At 35.7% G+C, this 9,675-nt stretch overlaps 1 protein-coding gene across 1 annotated transcript in view; it reads right to left on the reverse strand.

Moving 5' to 3' along the window:
• Nucleotides 1-8,487: 8,487 nt before the first annotated feature.
• Nucleotides 8,488-9,675, reverse strand: part of LOC136828691 (uncharacterized) — a 295,923-nt gene continuing 294,735 nt past the window's right edge. The window contains exon 8 of the mRNA XM_067086818.1: nucleotides 8,488-9,675. This exon is cut by the window's right edge and continues 755 nt beyond it. The gene's annotated coding sequence lies outside the window, so the exon portion shown is untranslated.

Below are 9,675 nucleotides of genomic sequence, written 5' to 3' on the forward strand. Positions count from 1 at the left end.
GATGATTAAGAAGCACCTACCAAAGTTCTTTTTAACAACTTTTCGATATACGATATTCCTATTGTGAATATCCTATTGTGAGTATGCCTAAAGCAAAATTTGAAAATAATTATGATAAGATATATAAATCTGAAAGGACCTTTAAACATATACAGGATATATATTGAAAAGTTGTTGTTAAAAAGAGCTCTTTTGCTAAGTACTTCTTCATCATCAATGAATATATCATACTAAACCGACAATGAACGAGATTTTATTATAGGGTGTAGAATGGAAAATAAGTTCGTTATGTAAATCCTGCTTTCTGAATAACTGAAAAGCCAGGTCAACAGACCAAATGACTAGCTCCCTCTCTCTCTCTCTCTCTCTCTCTCTCTCTCTCTCTCTCTCTCTCTCTCTCTCTGCATATGAGAATAGTCTGAGACTGAATTTATTTCATTTGGTATTATGATTTTGACATTCTTTAATGTTGTAGCGTTTATCCGTTTTGTGGTTTTGTACAATCGGTCTTTCATTCATTATTGTTGCTGATATGTTTTCTACAGTTCATTTGCAAATGGCAATGTGCACTTTAAGTATTCACGTATAGCCACTAAAATTTTCGGTTACTTGCGTACAGTTTTGGTCTTCAGTAGATTTTGTACTTACGGCCTTGCGAAGCGTGGAAAGTTGTCATCCTTTCGTCCTCTATAAAGAATTGCAGTAGTGTTAAAATTATAGCTGACTTCCGGTAACTCACAAATTCTAATGAATATGTAAATTTGCACATCATGGCCATCAGTTCCAACGCCTGTGAACAGCAGAACCATTCCTCATCTCCACAGAATCCACGAGATTAAGTCGCCTGAACATTCTGAGAGATATATTACACCAGGATCACAGGAAACAACCCCTCTTTCAATTATTCCTTTCAGTACCATTGATGCTTCCCGGAATTCCATGCCTTATGGCATCTGACAGTGGAATGGTTCTCTCTGGTTGAAAATACAAGCTTAAGACGGTCGAACATTGTGAGAGATACAATTCACTATGATCACCGGAAACAACTACTCTTAACAATTAATCTTTGTAATGCCATTGATGTTTCCCGGAATACCAAGTCTTTTGTCATTTAACAGTAGAATGAAACTATTTCTCTGTGGTTCTCTTTAGCAGTAGTCTGGGTATTCAGTTCTGCAATTTTCTTCAATTGAACCTCTCTATTGCGTGATCTTGATGCTGTTTGACGGGTCGAATCTGCCAGGTCCAGTGTCTCTCTTTCAAAAACTGCTAGCTACTGCCTTATAGGAATACCTAGTTCATGTAGGTAGGGAGAGGATTGCCCTGTACATATAGGTGGAATACATGGAAATAAACACTATTTAAAAATAAGATTGCCATTAGAGTTCCACTTGTCCGGAGGAAGAATTCCTCTTTGCGTGACAAAAATGCTGTCTTTGTCCAATAAGTAAGGAGCATTATTTTTTCGTAAACAGAGCCTCGATGGCTCGGTCGGTAGAGCAGCAAGACCCGGACTTCATAAGAAGTCTGTGGCGCGGGTTCAAATCCGCAGCCGACTGGTCAGAGGGGTGGACACTTTGCTATCCGTGTACACACCCCAGGATTATGTATGTAATCAACGGATAGGTTTGCTGAAAGCAAATGGGTGTAACAGACTAATACACACACAAACAAAGCCACTTCAACATCTTCTAAAAACATAACAGACGCCTCACACGTCTCGAACTCTCGGCCTAACCGCTCACGTCTCCTCGCTGCTGGGAGAAAGGGAGCTGGGGATTTGGCACGATACATATACACATGTGCTACCGGGGTCTAAGTGATGTCAGGCAGGGCAGCCGATCGAGGCTACGGCCTACACCAACGCCAAATCAAAGTCCTTCAAAAGAAGGCATCGTGCTTACCCCTATGAAAAATGGGAAAAAGCACGTTAAACGAAGAAGATTATTTTTTCGTAAACAATTGTTTTGCGGCACTCAGGATTTCATATTACCTAAAATTGGGTCTAACATTAATTTCACCAACAAGATGCTTAAGAATAGTTATTGAAAACCTTTTCACCGTTGGTGAAATTAATTTTCAACATCCGCTGTTGCTGTACCACCTTGCGCTGTTGCCGTCTTCAGGTTAATGAATTCTGAAGGTTACTGGAACGCATTACCTGCAGAGATACACCTCATGAATATTTTATTAAGTGGCTTGGTTATATCACGTGTAGGCAATGATGTGGTATATAACGACTCTGTAGGGATTACCAGATGTGTTCGTTATAACTAACCTTTAAAATTCTTGCGTTTATACCCCATCAAAGTAACATTTTCATCATCACCTGTCGTTTCATTAACTTTTCTATCCATTTTTATTTTTTAGCTATTGACCGCACTTTATTTATATTATGAGTTGAAATTTTTGCAGCCACTAAGGATACAATTAATGATCTCGATTAGACAGGAATCTATACTGCCACATTCTATCCTTTCTAACGATGACATCATGGTGTTATTTTTTTAAGTAATCTCATTGATTCCATCAAATCCCTGGTGAGACTGACACTTACAAATTTCCCACATTGTGGTCTAGAATCATCAACTATTTCATCCTGAAAATTATGAGAAAGACTGACATTTCCCTCGTCTTGGAGCTATGCAGGTGGTCAATAAGGACCCCAAGATAATTCAAATAAGGACCCCAAGATAATTCAAATCCAGTTGAGGAAATGCTTCTTCACGGCTAGTTGGATGGAAAATGGTAATTTGTGTACAATCTTGCATTTATCTGTAAATATCAAAATTCTTGATATCCGCTCAGTTACATTTCATGTTTAATACCAGCTCAAGATCCTCGAGGCCTTTCTTATTTCCTCAATCTCTTAATTGATCTCGTATCCAGAAAAGTTAAGTCACTCTTTCAAACATTCTCAAGTTCATCTGATTCTTCCCGCTCTTGTGTCATTAATACTGCTTCCATACATCCACAACACCTTCCATATTCCCTCTCCACCGATTATATTATAAGCTTTTTCTTGGTCCCTAAATGTCACTTATAGCTTGTCGCAGTGCTTTCAAACTTCTCATGTAATTGTTTTATAACAAACACTTTATCTACATATCCACATTTTTGCCTAAATGCACACTGCTCTTCCCCGCATAGGCTATTCCTTCTGTTATCTATTTTATCCTATAAATGTACTAGGCAGTAACATCCTCCCATAATTTGCATTTGGATAGTGTACTCTATTACCTTACCTTTATACAAAAGATATAAACTAACTATTAACCACAAATAATCTATTAACATTAAATTTAACCTAGAAAATAACTTATACCCAACATACATTAACCCACTGTTATGTTAGTTATAAACCAAAAGGCATAGATTCGAATTCTGGTAAGGGTAGGGGCGTTTATGATACCTTTTGGATTCCATTTATTTCCAAGGTAAAGTGAACTGAAAAAAAAAATATATATATACATATATATATATATATATATATATATATATATATATATATATATATATATATATATATATATATATATATATATATATATATATATATATATATTCATATATATATACATACATATATATATATATATATATATATATATATATATATATATATATATATATATATATATATATATATATTTTAAAATAACAATAAACAGAGCATGAATGGGAAAAATTCGTTATGCTAAACGTACTCGTCAAACGCTCTTCTGAAAATTTTTATAAATTAACATGAAGCAAATAAGCAATGTCTAATCCGATTATACCGGCCTAGTCTTCATCACTCGTGTTTTATTTTGACCTTCTGAGTGTCCTGGTGTCTGGTTCTGATAAAAAAAAATCTCACCAATTGACGTTTTGATTCCTGTGGCGCTAAGCTTTTTAAATCTAGCAGTATTTTACCATCACGTATTGAAAATTATTTTTTACCTGGGATTTTGAATATATATGTGAATTCTATTTATATTCGGTTATCTGGGAGCGAGTAGTCTGCATTTACCCTTTATCCGCGTTTTCATTTTCTATCTCGATTGAAATATTCCGAATACCTTCGTAGTTGCAATGCTGAGTTTGGCTTCGATTCTGGGATAATTAAGTCCGCGGAATTCGGTCAAATGTTTACCTATCATTCAGTGAGAAAACTAAACACGTCCTAATCATTTGGACCCTTAATTACCCCTGCAAAGCTTAACAACTGAGTATCATACCCGGCCGGGCCCTCTTGTCTGTCTGTATTCATCTCAGTCTCTTCTTGTGCGTTTGTGTGTGCGTGCGTGACTGCGTGTTTTTGGCATAAGATCAGCTAGGAAGTTGCTCACCTTTATCTTAGGTTCGTTCAGGGTTCTATTTTTGTGCTAATATTCAGAAGTTCTACGCATCTGTCAGTTAGTCTGTCTAATTATATAGCTCATCTCACTGTGTGTGACTTTACTGTGTGGGGTTAACAAAATACTTCGCCACTCCCCAGCGATCGAAAATAGTTCCAACATATTGTTAAAGAAAACAGAAAATACTTCACTACATTTACGCCCTCGACCATGTAATCTTCCAGGAGAACATTACCATTAATTTTCAGAGAAAGATGTAACGACGCTTGAAAAGCGCTTAACGGAATTCCCTTGTATATACAACAGAAAAAATCTAGAAAGTATTCGTATTGATCTCACACACATATATATAATATGGCAGATGGAGATAAGAAGTGCGGGAAAGTAAATGGACAGCAAGTTTCAATGCGGTGTTGCTAAACAAAGAGATCTTCCCGTCTTTGTATTGTAAGGAGCTCCAGTAAATGAGGAACTTATGAATGGAATACATATGTACTTCTTAGTTCTGTTCTTATTTTTTTCCTTACGTTCCGAGTTTTTATTGTAAGCATCCGCCATGATATCTTTTAAGCCTATAGAGAAAGCAGGGTTCAGACAAAAGACTCCTAGCTGGGAGACAATGGTGAGGAAATCTTAAGTTTTCCGTTTGATAATGAAAGCTTGTGGCTAGGACTGATTTCACAGAAGGTGCAAAATAGCTCTCTCTCTCTCTCTCTCTCTCTCTCTCTCTCTGAAGTTAGATTAGCTATTTTAGCAATTCCAAATCAGGTACCGATTTCATTTCCATTGGGCATCTCGTATTTATTCTAAAGTTAGATCTGACATCATTGCTTTCATGAACCATTACAAAGGACATGATTCACACAAGGGATAACCTCTTCGAGGTAATGCTTCACCTTCAGAGGGATAGGGTAGTCCGGCAGGTACTCTCTCTCTCTCTCTCTCTCTCTCTCTCATTCATTTTTATTTGGTGTGCTGATATATGGTAAAGCGTCAGCGTGCTCCTCTAGGAATTATCATTTACTAGAAGCTACCGAATCAAGTAAACAAAGACGTCAATTACCATTGCTAAAATTAGAATCTTTCTCCATAACTTAAACACAAGGTAAATCTACAAGAACTAATTAAACAGGAAAAATATGAAGAAGAAACTTCGCTCCTAGGGTTTCCATATAGCTGCATTATTCCTTCATCATCTTTTTCTCATCGAGGTATTTAAAAATGTAAAAAACGAAAACAGAGGTTTCCTGATTTGTATTCGGAGCCTCATAAATAAGCGAGGGGGTCTGGAAATGAGGTTGGAATCTTTTGGCTTGTTATCTGGAGCGATATCATTTACACGAATAAAAACTCTGTTGGATTTTGGGCTTTGCGTTCCTGATCTAATTTAAGCCTAATCATTACATCAAAAGGGAATATTTTTAGATGGCGATTCATTAATTCAACAATGTGATTAATTAGATATTAACAGAGTAATTGACTGCATGAATTATCCAGCCGTTTTTATGATTTATTGGCTAAGCTTTTCATTATTGTTGTGCGGTTTATCATTTTTTTTTTACTGGCCTTTCATGAACCCAGCATATCAAAGGAAATTCAGGTTCTGAATAACAATTAGCACTGAAAAAAGGAAGCTCTAGCTGCCAATTAGCAAATATTCATCCTATAGGAGTTTCACAAATCCATACTCACACCTACGCTCCTAATTTCCTTATATCATCAATTTTTGGGAAAAGTAGTTTTTAGTTAGAAAAAAAAAGGTCTTTTCTTCTTGCAATTTAACTTTTTTTTTTTTTTTGCTTTTTGAGAATTTTTTCCCCCAGATAGTTAAATCTCCACTTACCCTTTATTCTCACTTCCTTTGAAAGTATGATGTTATTCTTTCCTTTAGCAATGATGAACGGCATTTCTCTCATTTTTCCCTTTTTATTTTAGGACATGAAAGCTGAACTTTCAAAGCTCTGGAGTCAAAGCTCTGCTATCAAAGAGCAAGGAAATTATCAGATAAAACCAACAACTTTTCATTCGCTCTCGGAAATCTTAGTCAGTTATGCAAATTAGTTAAACTGCGTAGTTTGCTGTGACTGTGCGGAAGATCAAAGGATTTTGGGGGAAAGCGCGAGTGGCCGAAAAGAATAAAGGGAGAGTATGAAAAGCCAGCCAGTTAAACAGTGAAAGTAAGGGATTCTTAAGTCGAAAGTGAAAGATTCTTAACAATGCTTTCTATTTTTGTCGTGACCATCTTCCTTCACAACTCGTTTTGTTGGAAATTACAGTGAATGTTATAGATTTATCTCTGGGCTATTTTTAATTGAATCTCAGACTTTGCCTGAAATTTCATAAAATTCTGATATTGAGTATTCCTTTAATAGGCCATAAAAACAAGATATTAAAGATCATTTATTGCATGTAGGGAGTATCCTTATCTGGAAGGCAAGGAGGTTGTTCACGTCTACCATTTAAGTAGGTATTTGAAACAATTTTTTTACAAGTAACTTTTGGGTTGGGAATTATTTTGAGAAATATTGATTTCAGGAAGAGAAATAAAAAAATGGAACAGTTAATAACAAGGAAAATTATTTAAAGAAAGAACAGACAATGGAGTTCATTTAAGGTTGGAACATTTGGTGTAAAAGTTAATGATTTTGAAAAAACAAAAGGCTGGATTCTGTGACCAAAATAATCAGGAGTCAAGAAATTCGCTATTGGAAACTATTCCCCCCCTCCCCCCCCAAAAAAAAAATTACGGAATGCTAAGAAATCTCAATGAATGAAAGGAGAAAGACAAGTTCGAAATTCACTGGAAATGAACTGCACGAAGACAATCATAAATGAAAATGAGTTCCTTCTAGAAAATGTCTGGGTAAACGGTGAAAGACAGATTATACCCGCTAGGGGAAATTACATGGAAAAATATGCACACTTTTAACATGCAATAATTAAACAAGTAATGAAACTGGAGAGTATGAATTGGATAAAAGGAAACTTGGTCTGAATATTACAGCCTCGCCTCCTGAATGGCTTTCTGAGATATTCGTTTTGTGGAAATGCTTTCTCCAGCTGAATGAAAATTAATGCTCCAGTGTCATTTATCACGTGATGTGAGTGGGTTTTTGATTTCCGGTTTTCACGAGGGTGGAAAATTCACTGTAATTGCTAAAATTTCCAGAGTGAGTTATTCACACTACAGTGGACTGTTAACCCATAAGCCATAAAAAAACAGTCTCGCGAATTTTGTAAGGCAAATCAACAAATATTCAGCTAATCCCAGATTAGAACGCAAGTCAGCTATGTACGACTTGTGCATAATGAATTGCATATCAGAGTGCGAAAGAAATTTTGGTGAATAGTTTTACCGAAGCAGTTGATAGAGATTTACAGTATATTTATCTGTGAGAAGAATTGTTCATTCATTTGATTATGCTTAGGCTGATATTCATAAACTCATAAATATGCATCAGCTTCAAAAACCTTTTTCATATTTCTAGCAAACAATCTATTTTTTTAATTCTCTTACTTAATATGTACGTTAGTATGTTGATGCATTTATATTAATACTTTCACCAACATATTAATATTTATATTAATGTGTATCAAAATATATTAATATGTATTAATAGAATATATTAAAGTAATATTTGTATTTACATTAAAGAATACATTACTGAGAAGGCCGTGTAAAATTAAACGAACATTAACAAATAGTAAAAATACATTGTTTTTGTTACATTGACAACAGAAAGTATTATGACAATTTTGACTCTTAATAATTAACATAGAATATATTTTGTCTGATAAAAAACAAATAGGAAGAATGGTGGATAAACAAGATCATCGGTAATACACAAATCACCGTCCCCGCCCCACACCCCCTACACCCAGTAAGTTTTCCATAGCGCTGCTTATTAGGGTGGCTTCAGACTCATTCGAAAGTAAAATCAGCTTGTTATGGCCTGTTGGCGGTGAGGGCAAACAGGCCAATTTAAATGCGACTGTTTTTAACGTGAATTCAGCTTATGCGGCGATTAAAGGATTTACCTGGAATTAGTTTATTTGTTGTTTAGTGGCATTGTCTTTGTTCATTTCGCCCTATATCTTCCTAAAAAACGGAAAAGGAACAAGAGGAATAATTGAGAGACCGTACTTCCAAAAATCAACTTTAATGATAACTTTCTCTTTACGTGAATCCAAAGATCATACATATATCCTGAACTAGAAATAAAGGTTGATCATGTTACAGACAAATAGAAGAACAAGCAGTTCTAATGACAATGTCAGATTCTTATTTTATCGTCGTTATATATACATACTTTGGTTTATCTTTCACTGGTGAATAGAGAAGCATATTCTTATCACAAAAATAGTGCAGGAAATATGTCCTACTGGATAGGTGTACCAAGAACAAAAAATGTTTCAGAAAATACTTGCAGCGTTTCCCTGCTGAACTCATTTATACTCCTTCCAGGGCCCCAATTTATTTATGCTCGTCGTGGGCTCAGATTTTCTTGGCTAAAAAAAAGCCTTTTGAGAAATGATACCTCATGGACTATCTTTTATTCATCGCAGAACCTGGCTAAAATCGTCTAGGAGGTTAGTCACTGTTAGTATGTTTTCTTATTTGTGTTTGCATGTTGCAAAGCTACAGCGTAGGCTTTAAACTTGACAAAACAGAGAGAGTTTTTAACCAAGCAGCCGGGTAAAAAAAAAAAAAAATGAATGCGACAGACATAATGTGTTCTGTGAGTCATTCATTTGCGTGTTTGTGTTAAGATGTGTTTCATCAGAACGCTCGAATGTGGTTCAAAAGCCCCGAAATTGTCAACTAGATCTGTTACGAGGCGATGAAGCGACATAAACCTCAATATGAAGACTCGCTGAAGAGTCCGGCCCCAAATGAGACCATTACAAGATCTCCCATGTCCAATGAGAGGCCACCAACTGAGCATAATAAACCCGACCAGATGCGCCACCAACTGAGCATAATAAACGCGACCAAACGCATAATGTCTCTTTAGTGACTAGATATATCTCGCAAAGGTTTACGTCCCACTTAAGCTGCGTATAATCTGATGACACAGGGCTTATTTGTGGAGTGAAAATACGAGGAAGGTATTGTTGTTCTAGAATGGTAGGGATTCCAATCAGAAGTCACTTGATATTAAGTGAAAAGGGGAAAATTGTGCATTTTTTTTGTTTTCGTGGGGGTTCTAGTACAAAGGGTTATATGCCACAGCTACGAAGGAATATAGGCTACATAGATATTATACATATATACATCACTTTATATTTAAATTTCAGTTTTTTTTAATTACCTGCATACTATACGTACGCATTG

The sequence above is a fragment of the Macrobrachium rosenbergii genome, chromosome 43 (genome assembly GCF_040412425.1).
Source record: "Macrobrachium rosenbergii isolate ZJJX-2024 chromosome 43, ASM4041242v1, whole genome shotgun sequence".
NCBI lineage: Eukaryota > Metazoa > Arthropoda > Malacostraca > Decapoda > Palaemonidae > Macrobrachium > Macrobrachium rosenbergii.